Source organism: Nicotiana attenuata, unplaced genomic scaffold (genome assembly GCF_001879085.1).
Source record: "Nicotiana attenuata strain UT unplaced genomic scaffold, NIATTr2, whole genome shotgun sequence".
Taxonomy (NCBI): Eukaryota; Viridiplantae; Streptophyta; class Magnoliopsida; order Solanales; family Solanaceae; genus Nicotiana; species Nicotiana attenuata.
The window spans coordinates 72,778-95,631 of record NW_017671358.1 but is presented as its reverse complement, the minus strand read 5'-3'; positions in this window follow the sequence as shown (position 1 = coordinate 95,631).

Genomic DNA, 22,854 nt, shown 5'->3' with positions numbered 1-22,854 from the left:
ATTTGCATCGGATTCAAGCCTAAGAATCCTAAAATCTTCTAGATTACGCTTTTGATCAAAGACCCGACCAAACCACGTCCGAATGACCTAAAATTTTACACACACATCCCAAATGACACCACGAAGCTACTGCAACTCTCGGAATTTCATTCCGACCACTATATCAAAATCTCACCTATCAACCGGAAAACGCCGAAATCTCAATTTCGCCAATTCAAGCCTAAACCTTCCACGGACTTCCAAAATGCATTCCGATCACGCTCCTAAGTCCCAAATCACCCAACGGAGCTAACCAAATAATAAAAATTCCGATCTGAGGTCATATACAAACAAGTCAAATCTTGGTCAAACCTTTCAAATTTCAAGCTTCGAACTGAGAACTGTTCTTCCAAATTCATTCCGATTATCCCGAAAACCAAAACCAACGATTTACATAAGTCTCAATACATTATACGGGGAAGGTCATGCCCGAGAACTGGCGAGCAAAGTGCAAAAGCTCAAAACGACCGGTCGAGTCGTTACATCCTTCCCCACTTAAACATACGTTCGTCCTCGAACGTGCCCAGAGCTGTTCCAAAAGCCAACCAATCGCTGAATAACCTTACCATGAACATACCCGAGGGTGATCCCACGTCACCCTATCTCATATAGGTCCGATAACACAATGTAACTGAAATTTCACCATCCAACGTAGCCTATAAACCTTGGAACAACATTTCCACTTCTTAAATCATCCACAAGATCGAAATCTCACATTTATACTCTGAATAGGCCCGAATAAGCTGCAATAACCCATACCTGCAACCTCAGGTGCAATTACATGACATACCATATAACTCATACACTTGTAGCGATAACTTCTAATCACAGCAGCTGCACACAACAACCGATTATCGATAGAGATCCCCTTATCAACTAAAGTCTCATTCCAACACTTTCATATATTTCCATGGATAAATGAGACACGCAATAACCCATAACCATTTTCCAGATACCATTCATGAAGCCACTTCTCCTTAGGCAAAGACCATAGCGAATTTCTAAGCTGAACCTCGATATTAACCTTCCAACATGCTGAAATCGAATCTATTTGTATTCATTAAAGACCTCGACGATCTCATCTAATCCAACACAATTACTCTGGTGACCTGACACATCAATACAGGCTAAAGCCGCAACTTGTGCAATCCGTGCACTAATAAGAAACAATTCGAGCATACTCCAATCATGAAAATGACTCAATGAAAGAGCTGTACCACAAGCTTACCAGTGCCACCACAACACAAGGCTGAGAACCCATCTCACATCATAGAAACAGAACACAAGAATCTAACCCGCAAGGTCATACCTCCACATAATTTTTCTGCAATGCGCGACCCTATCCAAACACTGGTCCACATGGAACACCTCAAGTCACTCTGCTCGAAATTTACGGCCACGCGCAATTGATGTCTAGAGCCAAGGCAAATTATCATAACCACGGTGAAGCAAATACATAACACTGCACCCAAAAGGATATAACCGATACGCTATCCGCCAAGCAATTTCCAAAATTCCTCCTGCTCGAGCTCCATTAAGAGACTCCAATAACACCGCACTACATGTGCCTATAATTAACAAATCCAAATGCCTTGCAACGCGGAAAAGTAACTCATATATCTCCTCAGACCCCAAATAGGCTCAATAACAATTGAATCAACGCATCCCTCAACAATACAATTCGAGGTCAACAAAGCCGTCCCGATGCAGAACACGCATCCATATAAGTCTACTAATAAACCATACACCAACTCTAGTCACTCACAACAGATAAATAACCCTCCGAAGGTTCACAATGACTGAATTATAGCCCGTACTAACATCTGACTAACTTACCCACATTTTGTCATCCACAACCACGAGCTAACCCGCATATGGGAACTTCCAGTTTCCAAGTCCATAAAACACACGAATTACCATATCTGATCCCAATTCCGTCACTCGCATATATAACTCACCTCTAGTACTCAATCATTCCACGAGAGATACTCTAAGATTCTTCTGTGCTGCCAAGCAAACTCGAATATCAGCAGCCGATCTGACAAGAAGTGCTGCAATACTACCGAAGTACCATCAACTTAATTACATTGCCTCTTTCTGAAACATATACTCTCGTAAAAATCNGATGTAAAAGAAAACGATTAGATTTTTCAAATCATCTGAAACTGCCCGTGCTGCCTAAGAATTTATGACCTTACATTCAAGTCTGAGTTGTGACCTTAGTCATGCCAAGCTCAATCCTACACCACATATCGCATGTGCCATACCACCCTTGGATATCATGAGAACTTCATATCCCTTCCGAGCCACAAGCAACTATGTACTCAACTAACCAAGAACTTTCCATTTTCACGAATCTAAATCGTCAAGACTGAATCTTTCTAACTCGACCGAGATGCACAGGTCACTAAAACCCAAGAGAATTGCCGCGAAACACTTGTAGAAACTCATTATCTCGTAAGCATCCAAAGAACTAATCATATCCTTACCATACCGATCCGGGCCACTACCAAGCTATCCCATCTATCCGAGTTCCCTTCTGACTTACCTTCGTCTTGATACTCCTTCTTGCTATAACATCACAATTCCTCAACCCAGACTCGCCACATGAGACCCAAGCATAAAGCCACACCGTCTAAGGCTCATAAGCCGCTGAATACTTTCTCAGATATTCCCAAGAGCACCACGATCAAAATACTTTATTCTGAAGAAACTTCCTGCGAATCTAAATCCGTTACCTTTACCTTCGTGATACTGATACATAGAATCCCATAATTTATATAGAAAATACCACAAGTCTTGATATCTTCCAATGAAAACTCGGATTCTAACCACATATACAGCTTTAAAATACCCAATTGTTATATGTAAAATCTTGAACACATTAGAACCATTCTCGAGAGTCATTTACTCTATTCAAACTGCAATTAGCCTGATCAAACGAACCGAACCACCTGTGCCCCAATAGCACTCCGACACCGCAGAGTGTAATCTCATTGTCACGACCTGGATTTTCCACCCTCAGGAGTCGTGATGGCGCCTAATAATAGGAGCTAGCAAAGCCAATTTAATCTACCTTTTCGCAACAATTACCAACCATTTAATAAAATCAAACATGATGACATAAAGCGGAAGTCTTAAAAACATAGATAACTGAAAACCAAATGCGGAAGTTTAAATACAACTCTACCCGGATCCGGTGTCACTAACTCACGAACTACTAAAGAGTGCTAAAAACAAGTCTCAATAGAAGTATATCAATGTTTGTCTCGGTACAAGGAAAACAAACTAATAACATAGAAGGGACTCCGGCCTGCGGACGTCAGCTAGGCTACCTCGAAAGTCCCTGGACTGAAGTCAGCTCCCGATCAAATCCTACTATTGAGACCCAAAAGCTGCTCCTGGATCTGTGCAAAAAGACGCACAGAGTGTAGCATCAGCACAACCGACCCCATGTGCTGGTAAGTGCCTGGCCTAACCTCGGCGAAGTAGTGACGAGGCTAGACGGGACCTACCAAAAACAACCTGTGTAGATATATATGTATATACAAGTACAACGAAATAACAGCAGAAAATACCAATTAAGGCAGGGAGGGGACAGGCTTAGGGGAAATACAGATAAAAACAACTTATCAGAAGTAAACACGAAACTACATCAGATCTCATAATCTATATAAGTGGTCGGCGTGCCACACGATCCCATTTCATAATTTATAAGGATTTCCCGGCAAGGGAACAAGTATCAATTCGACCATCCCAGCAAGAGAGAATACAAATAAACAGTTAATTCGCGGCAAGGGAGCAACAACAATAACTTACACGTCCCGGCAAGGGAGTAATTACATCTCTTCCTCTTTCGTTCATTTCTTATGTCTTAATCATGCCATATTTCGAGCCAACTACAAGGAGTTTACAAATCATATTTTCTCTTCATATTGTTCACATTATATCGAATCCATCAATTAAACAAGGAAGAGTCACTACAGAATCCCAAATAAGCACAAGTAAGGACTCACGGTCGTGCTAGACACCGGTGTATAGATACTCGTCACCATGCCTATACACTGTACTCAACATTTAGCAATTAGCAAATAATACTCTAATCCCATTCCCTCAAACCAAAGTTAGATCAAACACTTACCTCAAATGCTCCAAACTGAACTCAAGCCTCTAGTATCGCTTTACCCTTCGAATTCACCACCAAACCGCTCGAATCTAGTCACAAATTACTTGAGTGTATCAACAAATGCTAATCAAATAAATTTGAATACATGAAAAGTGAATTTCCCAAAGTTTTACTCAAAATTTCCCAAAACGCCCCCGGGCCCACGTGGTCAAAACCCGAGGTTCGAACCAAAACCCGATTACCCATTCCCCAATGAACTCAAATATGTAAGTTATTTTGGAATCGAACCTCGAATTGAGGTCCAAAACCCCCAATTTTAGAAAACCTAGGTTCTACCCTAAATTCCCAATTTCCCCATTAAAATCTTTGTTTTGATGTTTGAAATTATGTTTAAAGATGTTAAGGAATAAAGAAAATGAGTTAGAAATCACTCACCAATCGTTTTGGAGAAGAAGAATCGTTTGGAAAATCGTCTCTTGTGTTTTGGGTTTTGAAAAAGTGAGAAATGACTGAAAATCCCGACCTTTTATACTTTACTGAAGGCTCAGCGCGGACCGCACAAAAGTGCACCGCGGCCGCGCCGAGGAACAGAAGAAAAAGTGACTCTCTGAACCTACCCAGCGCGGACCGCACTGATTTGGTGCGCGGCCGCGCTGGTCGACTTACCCTTTGGCCCTCTGAACCCAACCCACGCGGACCGCACAGAAATGTACTGCGGCCGCGCGGCTTCCAGCGCTGACCGCGCGGAATTTACCGCGGGTGCGTTGGGGGCCTGCAACCCCTGAACCTGCAACTTCAGAATGTTTCTAAGCCTAAGACCTTCCGGGACCCACTCAAAACTCACCCAAGCCCTCGGGGCTCCAAACCGAACATGCAAACGAACTCATAAACATACTACGGACTCATCCGTTCGATCAAATCGCTCAATCAATATCATGAATCATCAAATTGGGCCTCAGTACCCATGATTTCCTTCCAATTTCCATAGGACATCAAGTTTATATTTTCTAGCTCACAACACGTCAAATAACGTCCAAATTTAACCAAACTTTACAGCAATTGTTTAGACCACATATAACACTTGTACCGGGCGTCGGAACCAAAATACGAGCCCGATACCACAGTCTTCTAAACAAATATCACTTTCCAATTTCTTTAATTATTTTCTGAAAACAGTTTCACGTAAAAATTCATTCCTCAGACTCGGGACCTCGGAATTTGATTCCGGGCACACCTCCAAGTCTCATATTTTCCTATGGACCCTGACTGTCGAATCACGAGTCCGGGTCCATTTTCCCAAAACGTTGACCGAAGTCAAACTTAATCAATTAAAACATCAAAATTTTATTATCTTTCTCATAAATTCATATTTAAACGTTCCGGCTACGCGCCCGGACTGCGCACACAAATTCGAGGCAACCCCCAAGTGAGGTTTTCACGTCCTCAGAAATATAGAGTGAGTAGGAATACAGGTGATGACCCTTTGGGTCGTCACATTCTCCACCTCTAAAACAACCGTTCGTCCTCGAACGGACAAGAAAAAGAAGTACCTGAGTCGGGAAAAAGATGGGGATAACGTCTCCGCATATCAGACTCGGACTCCTAGGTCGATGCCTCAGGAGGCTAACCTCTCCACTGAACACGAACAGAAGGAAAACTCTTGGACCTCAACTGATGAACCTGCCGGTCTAGAATAGCTACCGGCTCCTCCTCATATGATAAGTCCTTGTCCAACTGGACAGTACTGAAGTCTAACACATGGGTAGGATCGCCGTGATACCTACGAAGCATAGATACATGGAAAACTGGATGCACGGCTGATAAGCTAGTCGGCAATGCAAGTCTATAAGCCACCTCACCCACTCGATCAAGAATCTCAAACGGGCCGATGTACCTAGGGCTAATCTTGCCCTTCTTCCCAAATCTCATCACGCCCTTCATAGGCGACACTCGGAGCAATACCCGCTCACCAACCATGAAAGCTACATCTCGAACCTTACGGTCTACATAACTCTTCTGCCTAGACTGAGCTGAACGAAGCCTCTCCTGAATGATCTTGACCTTATCTAAGGCCTCCTAAACTAAATCTGTACCCAATAACCGAGCCTCTCCAGGCTCAAACCACCCAACCGGAGACCGACATCGCCTACCATACAATGCCTCATAAGGAGCCATCTGAATGCTGGACTGGTAGTTGTTGTAGGCAAACTCCGCTAAAGGCAAGAACTGTTCCCACGAACCTCCAAATACTATAACACAAGCTCGGAGCATATCCTCCAATATCTGAATAGTCCGCTCGGACTGTCCGTCCGTCTGAGGATAGAACGCTGTGCTCAACTCAACCCGTGTGCCCAACTCTCGCTGAACTGCTCTCCAGAAGCACGAGGTAAACTGCGTACCCTGGTCCGAAATGATAGATATCGGCACCCCATGAAGGCGAACAATCTCTCTAATGTAGATCTCAGCTAACCTCTCGGACGAATACGTAGTTGCAATAGGAACAAAATGCGCTGACTTGGTCAGCCTATCAACAATGACCCAAATCGCATCAAACTTCTTCCGGGTCAACGGGAGTCCGGTAACAAAATCCATGGTAACCCTCTCCCACTTCCACTGGGGAAGCTCAATCCTCTGAAACAATCCACCAGGCCTTTGATGCTCATACTTAACCTGCTGACAGTTCAAACATCGAGCCACATATGCAACAATATCCTTCTTTATCCTACGCCACCAATAATGCTGCCGCAAGTCCTGATACATCTTCGCGGTGCCCGGGTGAATAGAATACCGAGAACTGTGGGCCTCCGCTAAGATCAACTCTTGAATCCCATCGACATTGGGCACAAAAACTCGCCCCTGCAATCTCAAAACACCATCATCATCTAAGGTCACCTTCGTGGCACCTCCACGTTGCACCGTGTCTCTCAGGACACACAAATAGGGATCATCAAACTGCCGATCATGGATACGCTCCAATAATGAAGAGCGAGCGACCATGCAAGCTAACACTCTGCTAGGCTCAGAAATATCAAACCTCACAAATCGATTGGCCAAGGCCTGAATATCCAAGCGGTCTCTAGCTGACCGGAATATAAGCAAGACGACCCATACTGGCGGACTTCCTACTCAATGCGTCGGCCACCACATTGGCCTTCCCCGGGTGGTATAAGATAGTAACATCATAATTCTTCAGCAACTCCAACCACCTCCTCTGCCTCAGATTCAACTCCTTTTGCTTGAACAAGTATTGAAGACTCTTGTGATCGGTGTACACCTCACACGTCACACCATATAGGTAATGCCTCCAAATCTTCAAAGCATGAACTATGGCTGCCAACTCTAGATCATGAACCGAATAATTCTTCTCATGGATCTTCAACTGCCTCGAAGCATAGGCTATGACTCTGCCATACTGCATCAATACTGCACCAAGTCCAATACGAGAAGCATCACAATAGACTGTATAAGGCCCTAAACCTGTGGGCAAAACCAATATCGGTGCCGTAGTCAGAGCTGCCTTGAGCTTCTGAAAGCTCGCCTCACACTCATCTGACCATCTGAACTGGGCAACCTTCTAGGTCAATCTGGTCATCGGGGATACAATAAATGAAAACCCCTCCACGAACCGACGATAGTAGCCCGCTAACTCCAAGAAACTCTGAATCTCTGTAGCTGATGCTGGTCGAGGCCAGTTCTTGACCGCCTCTATCTTCTTCGGGTCCACCTGAATACCCTCTGCTGATACAACGTGACCCAGAAATGCTACTGAACTTAGCCAGAACTCACACTTGGAGAACTTGGCATATAGATGACTATCCCTCAGAGTCTGAAGAACCACCCTAAGGTGCTGCTCGTGCTCCTCCTGGCTGTGGGACTACACCAAAATATCATCAATAAAGACTATCACGAACATGTCCAAATATGGCCTGAGCACTCAGTTCATCAACTCCATGAATGCTGCTGGGGCATTGGTCAATCCAAATGACATGACCAGGAACTCATAATGCCCGTACCGAGTGCAGAATGCTGTCTTAGGGACATCGGATGCCCTAATCCTCAGCTAGTGGTAGCTAGATCTCAAGTCTATCTTTGAAAATATCCTTGCACCCTGAAGATGGTCGAACAAATCATCAATCCTCGGTAGTGGATACTTGTTCTTAATCCTCACTTTGTTCAATTGCCGGTAATCAATGCACATCCTTATCGAACCATCCTTTTTCTTCACTAATAACACCGGCGCGCCCCAAGGAGAAACACTGGGTCTAATTAAACCCTTCCCCAGCAATTCCTGCAGCTGATCCTTTAATTCTTTTAACTCTGGCAGGGCCATGCGATACGGCGGGATAAAAATGGGCTGCGTGCCCGGAGCTAGATCAATACAAAAATCGATATCCCTGTCGGGCAGCATACCCAGCAGGTCTGAAGGGAAAACCTCAGGGAACTCCCGAACAATAGGAACAGAATCAATAGAAGGGACTTCTACGCTGGAATCGCAAACATACGCCAGATAAGCTAAACACCCCTTCTCGACCATGCGTCGAGCCTTCACATATGAGATAACACTGCGAGTGGCATGACCTAGGGTCCCTCTCCACTCCAATCGGCGCAAATCTGGCAAAGCCAAGGTCACGGTCTTGGCGTGATAATCCAAGATAGCATGATACGGGGACAACCAATCCATCCCTAATATAACATCGAAATCCACCATGTCTAAGAGCAATAGATCAACACGGGTCTCAAGACCCTCAAACACTACCACACAGGAACGATGAACTCGGTCAACCACTATAGAATCACCCACTGGTGTAGATACATATACAGGAACACCCAAAGCATCACAGGCATAACCAAGTAGGGTGCAAAATAGGACGACACATATGAATACGTAGACCCAGGGTCAAATAGCACTGAAGCATCCCTATCACAGACCAGAATAGCACCTGTAACGACTGCATCTGAAGACTCAGCCTCTGGCCTGGCTGGAAGAGCATAACACCGGGGCTGGGCCCCACCTCCCTGAACCATATCTCTGGGACGATCGGCTACTGGCTGGCCTCTACCTCTAGCGGTCCGAGCTCCACCTCTATGATCTCTACCTCCACCTCTATGGCCTCTACCCCCGCCTCTAGGCGGCTGGGCGGCCTACGGATCACCTGATGCCTAAACCATAGGGCGAGGACCCTACTGCTGAGAGCTGTCCGAAGCTCGAGGGCAAAACCTAGCAATGTGCCTCGTGTCGCCATACGTGTAACAAGCCCTCGGCTGCTGAGAATAGCGGAGTGGTGGTGGCTGATGATCAGAAGACTACAGCTGAGAGCCACGACCACCTGAAGTACCATGTGAGACCTGTAGGGCTGACTGAAAGGGCCTCGGAGGATGGCCTCTACCATAAGAATCCCCACCTCCAGATGAGGTACCACTGAATCTACCTGCATGACGGGGCCTCTTATCTGACCCATGACCACCTCCCCGTGCAAGTGCCATCTCAACTCTGCGGGCCGCATTGGCCGCCTCTTGAAAAGAAATCTCGCTCCCGGCTCTCATAGCCATCTGGAGACGGATCGGCTAAATCAACCCATCAATAAACCTCCGCACCCTCTCTCTCTCGGTGGGGAGTATAACAATAGCATGGCGTGCTAGGTCAATGAACCGAGTCTCATACTGCGTGACTGTCATAGAGCCCTGCTGGAGGCGCTCGAACTGCCTGCGAAGAGCCTCTCGCTGAGTAACTGGGAGAAACTTCTCCAAAAACAACTCTGGAAACTGGTCCCAAATTAATGATGGCAACCCTGCTGGTCTGGATAAACAATAGTCTCTCCACCAAGTCTTGGCAGATCCTGCTAGTCGAAAGGTGGCGAAGTCGACCCCATTGGTCTCCACAATACCCATAGTCCGAAGAACCTCATGGCAGCTATATAAGAAATCCTGGGGGTCCTCTGAAGAAGCACCGCTGAATGTGGTGGTGAAGAGCTTGGTGAATCTATCCAGCCTCCACAAAGCATCTGCGGACATAGCCGCTCCATCGCCGGTCTGAGTCACAATACCCGGCTGAACTGCCACAGCTGGCTGAACCACTGGAACCTGAGCCTGGGGAGCTACCTGCTCCGAAGTACGTGTAGCAGGAGTCTGAACTCCTCCTCCAGCCTGAGAAGTGGCTGGTGCTACTGGAAGCAAACCCGCTCTAGTGACGCTCTCCACAAAGCCTACCAATCTGCCCAGAGTGTCCTGAAGAACTGGGGTGGCTATGAACCCCTCTGGGACCTGAGCTTGGCCCACCGGAGCTGCTGGGGCTGGAACCTCCTCATCATAATCAGCATGAGGCTCCACCTCTGGGACTGTTGCTCGGGGCTGAGCTCTGCCCCTGCCTCGGCCTCTGGAACGGCCTCGGCCTCGCCCTTTGCCCCTCGTAGGAACTGCTGCTGGGGGCTCGGGCTGCTGCGCAGTAGAAGAGGAAGCACGTGTTCTCGCCATCTGCGAAAGAACAGAGTAGAAAGACAATCAGTATTTGAGAAATAGAATCGCACGACAAGAAGGAACAAAAGTGAAATTTTCCTAACACTATAGCCTCTGGGGGATAAATCCAGACGTCTCCGTACCGATCCCTCAGAATCTACCAAGTTTGTCCGTGAGTAGTGAGACCTATGTAACCTAGTGCTCTGATACCAACTTGTCATGACCCGAATTTCCCACCATCGGGAGTCGTGATGGCGCGTACTGTCGGAGCTAGGCAAGCCAAGTATTAAAACATTTTCTAATAACACCTCAACGATATAGAAAAAAAACGAGTCATTTAAATAAAAGCGGAAGTCTTAAAAACATAGATAACTGAAAACCAAATACAGAAGTTTAAATACAACTCTACCCAGATCCAGTGTCACTAACTCACAAACTACTAATGAGTGCTAAAAACAAGTCTGAATAGAAGTACATCAATGTTTGTCTCGGTACAAGGGAAACAAACTAATAACATAGAAGGGACTCCGGCCTACGGACGTCAGCTAGGCTACCTCGAAAGTCCCTGGACTGAAGTCAGCTCCCGATCAAATCCTACTACTGAGGCCCAAAAGCTGCTCCTGGATCTGTGCAAAAAGATGCACAGAGTGTAGCATCAGCACAACCGACCCCATGTGCTGGTAAGTGCCTGGCCAAACCCCGGCAAAGTAGTGACGAGGCTAGACAGGACCTACCAAAAACAACATGTGCAGATATATATGTATATACAAGTACAACGAAATAACAGCAGAAAATACCAATTAAGGCGGGAGGGGACATGCTTAAGGGAAATACAGATGAAACAACTTATCAGAAGTAAACACGAAACTACATCAGATCTCATAATCTATATAAGTGGTCGGCGTGCCACACGATCCCATTTCATAATATATAAGTGGTCGGCGTGCCACACGATCCCATTTCATATTATATATAATGATTTCCCGGCAAGGGAACAAGTATCAATTCAACCATCCCGGCAAGGGAGAATACAAATAAACAGTTAATTCCCGGCAAGGGAGCAACAACAATAACTTACACGTCCCGGCAAGGGAGTAATTACATCTCTTCCTCTTTCGTTCATTTCTTACGTCTTAATCATGTCATATTTCGAGCCAACTACAAGGAGTTTACAAATCATATTTTCTCTTCATATTGTTCACATTATATCGAATCCATCAATTAAACAAGGAAGAGTCACTACAGAATCCCAAATAAGCACAAGTAAGGACTCACGGTCGTGCTAGACACCGGTGTATAGATACTCGTCACCATGCCTATACACCGTACTCAACATTTAGCAATTAGCAAATAATACTCTAATCCTATTCCCTCAAACCAAAGTTAGATCAAACACTTACCTCAAATGCTCTAAACTCAACTCAAGCCTCTAGTATCGCTATACCCTTCGAATTCACTACCAAACTGCTCGAATCTAGTCACAAATTACTTGAGTGTATCAACAAATGCTAATCTAATAAATTTGAATGCATGAAAAGTGAATTTCCCAAAGTTTTACTCAAAATTTCCCAAAACGCCCCCGGGCCCACGTGGTCAAAACCCGAGGTTCGAACCAAAACCCGATTACCCATTCCTCCATGAACTCAAATATGTAAGTTATTTTGGAATCGGACCTCGAATTGAGGTCCAAAACCCCCAATTTTAGAAAACCTAGGTTCTACCCTAAATTCCCAATTTCCCCATTAAAATCTTTTTGAAGTTTGAAATTATGTTTAAAGATGTTAAGGAGTAAAGAAAATGAGTTAGAAATCACTCACCAATCGTTTTGGAGAAGAAGAATCGTTTGGAAAATCGCCTCTTGTGTTTTGGGTTTTGAAAAAGTGAGAAATGACTGAAAATCCCGACCTTTTATACTTACTCAAGGCTCAGCGCGGACCGCACAAAAGTGCACCGCAGCCGCCCCGAGGAACGGAAGAAAAAGTGACTCTCTGAACCTACCCAGCGCGGACCGCACTGATTTGGTGCGCGGCCGCGCTGGTCGACTTACCCCTTGGCCCTCTGAACCCAAGCCACGCGGACCGCACAGAAATGTAGTGTGGCCGCGCAGCTTCCAGCGCTGACATGCGGAATTGACCGCGGGCGCGCTGGGGGCCTTCAACCCCTGAACCTGCAACTTCAGAATGTTTCTAAGCCTAAGATCTTCCGGGACCCACTCAAAACTCACCCGAGCCCTCGGGGCTCCAAACCGAACATGCAAATGAACTCATAAACATACTACGGACTCATCCGTGCGATCAAGTCGCCCAATCAACATCATGAATCATCAAATTGGGCCTCAATACCCACGATTTCCTTCCAATTTCCATAGGACATCAAGTTTATATTTTCTAGCTCACAACACGTCAAATGACGTCCAAATTTAACCAAACTTTACAGCAATTGTTTAGACCACATATAACACTTGTACCGGGCGTCGGAACCAAAATACGAGCCCGATACCACAGTCTTCTAAACAAATATCACTTTCCAATTTCTTTAATTATTTTCAGAAAACAATTTCACGTAAAAATTCATTCCTCGGACTAGGGACCTCGGAATTTGATTCCAGGCACACCCCCCAAGTTTCATATTTTCCTACGGACCCTCCGGGACTGTCGAATCACGAATCCCGGTCCGTTTTCCCAAAACGTTAACCGAAGTCAAACTTAATCAATTAAAACATCAAAGTTTTATTATCTTTCTCACAAATTCATATTTAAACGTTCCGGCTACGCTCCCGGACTGCGCACACAAATTCGAGGCAACCCCCAAGTGAGGTTTTCACGGCCTCAGAAATATAGAGTGAGTAGGAATACAGGTGATGACCCTTTGGGTCGTCACACTCATCCTAGAACAACCAAGCCACTTCCTGCTCTATGCACCGAGCATCCATTACCTCAACAACTCAAGACATTCTGAGATTCTCTTACACTTATGAAGCATGACATAGCCTTTGTTAAAATTCTCCTTTACTCAAGACATCCTCGGTCTCGATCTCCGTAAACCATAACTGATTCACCAGTACGCCCCAAACTGAAACCAATGTAGCACATAACCGTGCAATCAACTAAGCAATAGAAAACTCCCCCACTTGGTTCGAAGCCATAGATCAACACACACTCAATAACTCATAACGCATATACTCTATTGTTGCCATAATACCATAGCGAGATTAAACTCAGCCCTTCATAAGCTCGTGTAACACAGATCATCTGGTACCTTGAATCTTCTTCAAATCTCGCATTCATCCTTGCAACAGTTAAGCCCACTCTCTTAAGCGACCCATAATTTAAGTTTCAACACTTATATTTCACTTGTAAATGAGATCTTCTAACAGACACATAAGGATCATACAACCTTAGAACATTCCGCAGGAGATAACCCACCTGCTTTGCCTTCAACTAACATTTCTATATACCTTCCACCGTCACAAACATTACGCAGTCACTTAGCCTTCCTGAGTCTGAACTCATACCGGAACATGAAATTTACTTCACTCCCAACTAGGAAATATGAAAAGATTCTTCATACGCCCATAACTCGGGGCTACACCTCAAATCAAGATGGAATTCAAGCACCTAATAGTTCTTCTATCCTCCAGCAGACCCTTCTCGTCGCTTCCAAATCATATGGATACATCTCGCAGATCTAACATACTCATCACATAATCATCCAGCCTTCACTTCCACTAATAGGGACACTACCGAACATATAAGTTCAAGAACACTTACTCACACAATCACCACCTCGGTGCTCAAGCTATAGGCAAAATTCCAGCCTCGGGTCCTCCAGACTGGCCCAACATCAACACACAGAGATCACATCTCTCCCCCCAATCAGGGAATCACAAGCCATCGATGCACATCTAATACTGAGCGCTCATGCGCGCATACGAACGCGTGGAAGGAATTTCAAGAGTTACTTTTCAAGCTGAATCAAGGACGCACGACAAGAATGCAAGAATGTGAAATTTTTCCTAAAGGTTCTGCAGCCTCTCGAGATAAATACAGACGTCTCCGTACCGATCCGTGAGGCTCTACTAAACCTGCTCATTACTCGTGAGACCTCTGTAACCTAGGCTCTGATACCAACTTGTCACGACCCCAAACCGGACGCGGTCGTGATGGCGCCTCTCGCGAATACAAGGCCAGCCGACACAATTTTCCAAGTCAACCATTTTCCATTAAAAGTTGTTTTTATGCCATTTATAAACCACTAATCTCATAATGAACATTTAAAAGCAAAATGCAGAATAATTACACAAGTCCGACATCGGAGTGTCACTAGTCATGAGCATCTACCAAGGTCTGAATACAACAAAAACAGTAAAATGTACTAAGTACAGAAATGAAAATGAGAGGAAGGAAGCGGTGCTGCGAACGTCATACAGCCACCTTGCTAACTCTGATGACTCCGCGTCTAATCAACCAACACGCGCTACCGGGTTCCGAAATACCTGAATCTGCACACGAGGTGCAGGGAGTAATGTGAGTACTCCAACCCAGTAAGTAATAAGAGTAAATAAAGACTGAGCAGTAGGAAACAATGAATTCCACATTTATGTTAAACTCAATAAGCACACAGGCTGCTAAATCAGAATAAGAGTCAATCGCCCCTTTTAAAATCCAGCTTTTGGTAAAACTCATTTAAAATGCCTTCCGACGGATTCAGTAGGGGTTCAATACCATTTTTAATAAAAGAGCTGAAAAACCATAATCGGCCCCTCGGGAAAAACATAGTTCATAAACAGCCCCTCGGGAAAAATAGGAGTCATAAACACCTCCTAACAAGAAATCTCAGTGGAAATAACAAAGGCTAAATCAGTGATTGAGTCCTGAACATCTCGTAAACCCCATCTTAAATGAAAGTTGTTTAAAAACATTTATCCAACATTTTCGATAGAGGCTCAATATAAAGATTAGTGAAAACAGTAATTAAATCAACATATTCGATAGAAACTCACTCTAAAGAGAAGTGAAAGTCAATAAGTTCGTAATCAGGACCCTCAGGCAAACATCACTCATGTGCATGTATATATCTATCGCCCCTCGGGCTAGCCTCTCAGTCACTCGTGACTCAACTCTTACCAATCAGCGCTCACACTCAGCACTCACACTCAATAGGTACCATATAGTGACCGCTGCGGCATGCAGACCGATCCACATATCGCTACGGCGTGCAGCCCGATCCATATATATAGTCGACTGCACTCACTGGGGGTGTGCAGACTTCGGAGGGGCTCCTACAGCCCAAGCGCTATATCGTTGCGGCGTGCAGCCCGATCCATGTAAGTATCACTGCGGCGTGCAGTCCGATCCATGTAAGTATCGCTGCGGCGTGCATTCCGATCCATAGTATATATATATATATATATATATATATATATATATTGTTGCGGCGTGCAGCCCGATCCATAGGTATATAATCCTCACAACCAGGCCCTCGGCTCTCTCAGTCATTAACCTCACCATCAGACTCTCAGTCTATCTCAGTCATTAACCTCACAATCAGACCCTCGGTCTATCTCAGTCATCAACTCACGATCACTCTGACCATCAGTAAAACAGGGAACTTAGCCCGAACAGTTTTCACATTTTTAAGAAATATAGTGATAAAACCATATTTTAAGCAATAAACAGGTAAAACATGACTGAGGATTTGCCATCAAACACATAGAGTGGGGAAAATAGTAAAAATGCCCCTAAGGGTCTCAACATGTCGGCACAAGGCCCCAAACATGGCATACAGCCCAAAATATAATATAAGTCTCTAGAACATGGAATATCATAAGATTATCAAATCAAGTACGTGACTTAGCAGTCGCACGGGATGGACCAAGTCACAATCCCCAACGGTGCACAACTCCACGCTCGTCATCTAGCGTGTGCGTCACCTCAAAGTAACACAACAATGTGTAATCCGGGGTTTCAAACCCTCAGGACAGTATTTACAATCATTACTTACCTCAATCTGGTCCCAACTCTAGCCCGCACGAATCGACCTCCGGATGCTCCGAATCTAGCCACAATCAGTACATAATCATTAAAATATACTAAGGGAACGAAGCCCACTCAAAAATATCCAATTTAACATCAAAATTCCGAAATTGCTCAAACCCGGCCCCCGGGCCCACGTCTCGGAATTCAATAATATTCACATCAACGGATTCCTTATCTCCCCACGAGTTCATACATACCAAGAATATCAAAATCCATCCACAAATAACCCTTCAAATCCCAAATGTTTGGTTTCAAATTTCCAAGCCCTAGTTCTTCAACTTTAGGCTTAATTCCATGATTAATTAGGTGGAACTCACACAAAAATGGAGTATTGAGTTCAAAAATCTTACCTCCAAGTGATTCCCTCCGATTCCCTCTTCAAATCCTTCTCAAAAGCTCCAAAAATTGTTCAACAATGGAGAAAATAGACAAAAAATCGCGAAACCCATCTTTTAAACATTCTGCCCCAGGCATAAATTCCTTCTTCGCGAACGTGGCCAAAGCCTCCCGTTCGCGAAGCATAAAAATTCCGCTGACCAAACTCTCCTTCGCGAACGTGACCCAACCATCGAGAATGCGATGCTTCAGCCTCTCAAACTAACGCGAACGCGATAACGCCTCTCGCGAATGAGATGCATGCTAACCTAGCCCTTCGCGAATGCGGGACTCCCCTTCGCGAATGCGAAGGCCAAACCTGACGCCTCCCTTCCTGACTCTTCGCGAACGCGAAGACCAAAATACCTGCAACTGCTGGAACTCAAAATCTCCAACTTTCTCAACTTCGAAATGATCCGTTCAACCCCTCGAAACTCACCCGAGGCCCCCGGGACCTTAACCAAAGGCACGAACATATCCCAGTACCTTATTCAAACTTGCTCCAATCTTTGGAATACTCAAAACAACATTGTAATATAAAATTTGCATCGGATTCAAGCCTAAAAATCCCAAAATCTTCTAGATTACGCTTTTGATCAAAAACCCGACCAAACCACGTCCGAATGACCTGAAATTTTACACACACATCCCAAATGACACCATGAAGCTACTGCAACTCTCGGAATTTCATTCCGACCACTATATCAAAATCTCACCTATCAACCGTAAAACACCGAAATCTCAATTTTGCCAATTCAAGCCTAAACCTTCCACGGACTTCCTAAATGCATTCCGATCACGCTCCTAAGTCCCAAATCACCCAACGGAGCTAACCAAATCATAAAAATTCCGATCCGAGGTCATATACAAACAAGTCAAATCTTGGTCAAACCTTTCAAATTTCAAGCTTCGAACTGAGAACTATTCTTCCAAATTCATTCTGATTATCCCGAAAACCAAAACCAACAATTTACATAAGTCTCAGTACATCATACGGGGCAGGTCATGCCCGAGAACTGGCAAGCAAAGTGCAAAAGCTCAAAACGACCGGTTGGGTCGTTACAGGGTGTCACATGTCACAAGCAACTACAAGATCTGTCTAAGTACAAGAAAGGCTATCATAGTCCGGAAATAAAATACTAAGAACAGTCTGAGTAAGGTAAGAAGGAGAAGTATAGGGCTACGAACACCAAGCAGCTACCTTGCCTACTCCGAAGACCTGCTAGAAGAACGATCAGCACTCACTATCGCGACCCGCAACTCCTGGATCTGCACACAAGGTGCATGGAGTAATGTGAGTACGCCAACCCAGTAAGTAATAAAAGTAAATGAAAGCTGGGCAGTAAGAAAACAGATAATTCAACATTATAGCACTACAGCAAAACAATATGTTTCCAAAACAGTATAGAATTTAATTATCTCATGAAAACTCAATACCAGTAAAACCTTTTTAAAACACCTTTCAACATTTTACAAACCAGTGATGAAACAGTGAGAAAAATAATGAAAACATAAATGGCCCCTCGGGCAAGACATGTATCATAAACCGCCCCTCGGGCATAACATCAGCCAGAACCAGCCCCTCGGGCTACCTCACAATCACTCATAATCAGCCTCTCAGGCAACAACATAAATCAAGATCAGCCCCTCGGGAAACATCACATCACTCACACTGGATACCCGCGCTCACTGGGGGTGTACAGACTCTGGAGGGGCTCCTACAGCCCAAGCGCTATCATAAACCATCTCGTGGCATAATAAATCAGGCCCTCAGCCTCTCATATATCACAAAACAGTACAACCTGCTGCGGCGCGCAGCTCGATCCCATGATATTCTCACGACACAAGCCATCGACTTTACTCAGTCAGAAATCTCCCAAGCCACTCGGGCTAACAGTAAAACAGGGTGCTCAGCCCAAAAATATCATTTATGCATCGAATCAGTATAAATACGATTGAGTTATGAAATCAGTAAAACATTGCATGACTAAGTACAGTTATTAAATCAAAATAGTAAGGAATTTCGGTAAAGAAAGCCCCTAAGGGTCCAAACAGTTGGCACGAGGCCCAAATATGGCATTCAGCCCAAAACATAGTAATATTTTCTAACATAAGGTAATATCAAGTAGTTTCAGTCAAATACGCAACTTAATAGTTGCTACGGGAAGGACCTAGTCACAATCCCCAACCGTGCACGCCCCTCCGCTCGTCATCTAGCGTGTGTGTCGCCTCAAAATAGTACAACGATGTGAAATTCGGGATTTCATACCCTCAGGACAACATTTATAAACATTACTTACATCAAACCGGACCGAACTCTAACCCGCGATGCCTTTGCATCTCGACTCGGCCTCCAAATGCTCCAAATCTAACCAAAATCAGTATCATATCATTAATACACGCTAAAGGAACAAGGCCCAAGCAAAAATAACCAAATTAACTCAAAAATCCCGAAGTTGGCCAAACCCGACCCCGGGGCCCATGTCTCAGAATTCGATAAAAATTACATCCCTAGAATCCTTATCCTCCCACGAGTCTATACATACCAAGAACACCAAAATCGGACCTCAAATGGCCCCTCAAATCTCCACTCAAAGTTCTCCAAAAACTCAAGCCCTTACCTTCAATTTTACTCCAAATTCCCCACTAATTTCATGATTAAGTAGTGGATAATTCATCACAAACACCAAATACAAAGCCCAAGCAACTAACCTCACTGAAATCCTTCAATTCCTCCTTGAATTCCTAGCTTGGGGCTCCAAAATCGCAAACAAATGGTGAAAATGACTGAAAATAGCAAAGTGAGGCTTGTATAGTTTCTGCCACAGGTATTCCGCACCTGTGGTCCCATAAGCGCACCTGCGCTTCCGCTTCTATGGAAAATATCCGCTTCTGCGGATTTCACTTAAGGCACCAGCTTCCGCACTTGCTCCCCAGGCCTCACACCTGCGCGCTCGTAGGTGCGGTTAATCCTTCCGCTCCTGCGGTTACCCTCCAGCCTGCGATCATCGCACCTACGGTCCCCACTCTGCAGGTGCGGAAACAACAGAAGCAGCAAAATTTGCAACTCCAACTCAACTCTAAACCTTCCGTCAACCACCCAAATCCATCCCGAGGCCCTCGGGACCTCAACCAAACATGTCAACAAGTCACATATCACCATTCAAACTTGTTCCAACCTTCGGAACACTGAAAACAACATCAAAACATCAAATCATCCTCGGATTCAAGCCTAAGGATTCCACAACTTCCGAATTTCACAAATGAAATAAAAACCTATCAAACCTCATCTGAAAACCTGAAATTTTGCACACACGTCACAAATGACACAGCGGACCTACTCCAATTACCAGAATTCTAATTTGATCCCGATATCAAGATTTCCGATGCCGACCGAAAAACGCCAAATTTCTAATTTTGCCAATTCAAGCCTAAATCTACCACGAACCTCCAAAATATATTCCGATCACGTTCCTAAGTCCCAAATCACCTAACGAAGGTATCCGAACCATAAAAACCCAATTCCGAGATCATTTACCCACAAGTCAACTTTCGGTCGACTTTACCAACTAAATAACCAACTTAAGAGACTAAGTGTCTCATTCCACTGTAAGACCACTCCGACTACAACACAACCAACACGATATGATCAAATACCACTGAGCAACACACAGAAAAGCAGAAATGGGGAGAACGGGACTGTAACTCATGAAACGACCAGCCTGGTCGTTATACAACACCGAATTGAACCCCAGAAACTTCTTCTCCTTGTGATTAGCCACTCTTCTCTTTGGACAAAAAATCATGCAATCTTGGAGGAAAGCAAAACAAGTCAGTTATTTTATACACTTTTGACTAGCTGATATATTAATTTAAGCCAACAACCAATTTTGTATGTGCATTCATTAATTGGCATCATCTTTGTTAAGATTATTGAATTTTGAGCTTGTAATTAAGTTTGAATTATATGGAACTGTAATATATTTTTATATTACATTTTAACTCTTTCTTGCTAAAATAATATATCTTTATCAATTTTTATATAATATTTAAAAACTAGAATAATCAATTACAACGAATAACAGAAAAACATATTAAACAACAAGAGAAAGATGATAGGCAAAAGTTAACCATCCCACTAAATGATTCAAAACTGAAAAATTCATTAATATTTTACCCTTTATAAAATAAGATTTTATTGGAAAAAATTATAATTATGTTTAAATATTTAAAAAAATTGAGGGACTAATATTAAAAATATGGGTGCTCATGGATCGGTTTTTCCCTAAAAAGAAACCAAACCAAGTAAGTCGGTTTTTCAAATATTGAAATCAAACCAAACGAATTAAGACACTTTTTTATCGATTCGGTGTATGTCGGTTGTTGTGGTTTTCTCAATTATTTTTCAATTTTTTCTTAAATATGAGACATATACTACCAAACACATATTCCAGTGACTACATTTTCAACGAAATTGTAACGACCCAACCGGTCGTTTTGAGCTCTAGCGCGTCGTTCAGCGGTTTGAAGCCCTGGGTAGCTTCACTTCAGGTATTATTACTTGTACGCATGGTCGGAATTGAGTTCCGGGAAGTTCGGAGTGGATTTGGAGAGAGAATTCTCATTTCGGAAGCTTTAAGTTGAAAGAATTGACTGAGATTGGATTTTTAAGTAAACGACCTCGGAATCAGATTCGAAGGTTCCAACAGGTTTGTATGATGATTTCGGACTTGGGTGTATGTCCGGATCGGGTTTTGGAAGACCCGGGAATGTTCGGCGCCTATTGTGGAAGTTAGTATTTTTGGAAGAATCTAATAAGTTTGGGTTGAAGTGCATTTCAGTGTTGTCGATGTCCGTTTGGTATTCCAAGCCTGGGAATATCTTCGTGTGGTGATTCTGGTATTGGGAGTGCGATTGGAAGTGAATTCGGAGGTCCGTGGGTCATTTTAGAGTCATTTGGCTAAAGATAGAAATTTGAAGGTTTTTGAAAAGTTTGACCGAGAGTTGACTTTTTGATATCGGGGTCGGATTCCGATTCCGATAGTTGGATTAGGTCCGTAATGTCGAATATGACTTGTGTGCAAAATTTGAGGTTAATCGGACGTGATTTGATAGGTTTAAACATTGAAAGTAGAAGTTTGAAATCTTAAGGTTCATTAAGCTTGAATTGGACTGCGATTCATGGTTTTAGCGTTGTTTGACGTGATTTGAGACTTCGAGCAGGTCCGTGTTATGTTATGGGACTGAGTGGTGTGATTGGACGGGGTCCCGGGGGCCTCGGGTGAGTTTCGGACGTGCGGGAGGAGTTGGAACACACCAGATTTTCTGGTGTTTTTGGCAGCAGTTGCAGGTCTCGCAAATGCGAGAAATAGTTTGCATTTGCGAACTTCGCATTTGCGAGTGAAGCTTCGCATTTGCAAAGGAGCCTAGCCTGAGGCGGAGTTCGCATTTGCGACAATTTGGTCGCATTTGCGACCTCAGCAGGGTTCGCATTTGCGAGTTCTTGGTCGCATTTGCGACCTAGGCAGTGGGTGCTCAGAATTCGCACTTGCGATATTTTGGTCGCATTTGCAACCTTGGCAGGGGAGGCCCATGTTCGCAATTGCGATGGGCGGGTCGCAATTGCGATGGGTGGGTCGCATTTGTGACTGTCACATTTGCGAACTAGGTGTCGTAAATGCGACATCTGAAGCCTGTGCACAGCTATTAATTTCGAGACTTAGACCATTTAGCTTATTTCCTTCATCCTCTTAGGCAATTTTTGGAGCTTTTGGAAAAGGATTTTCACCTAGCACTTTGAGGTAAGTAAATTCTACACAACAT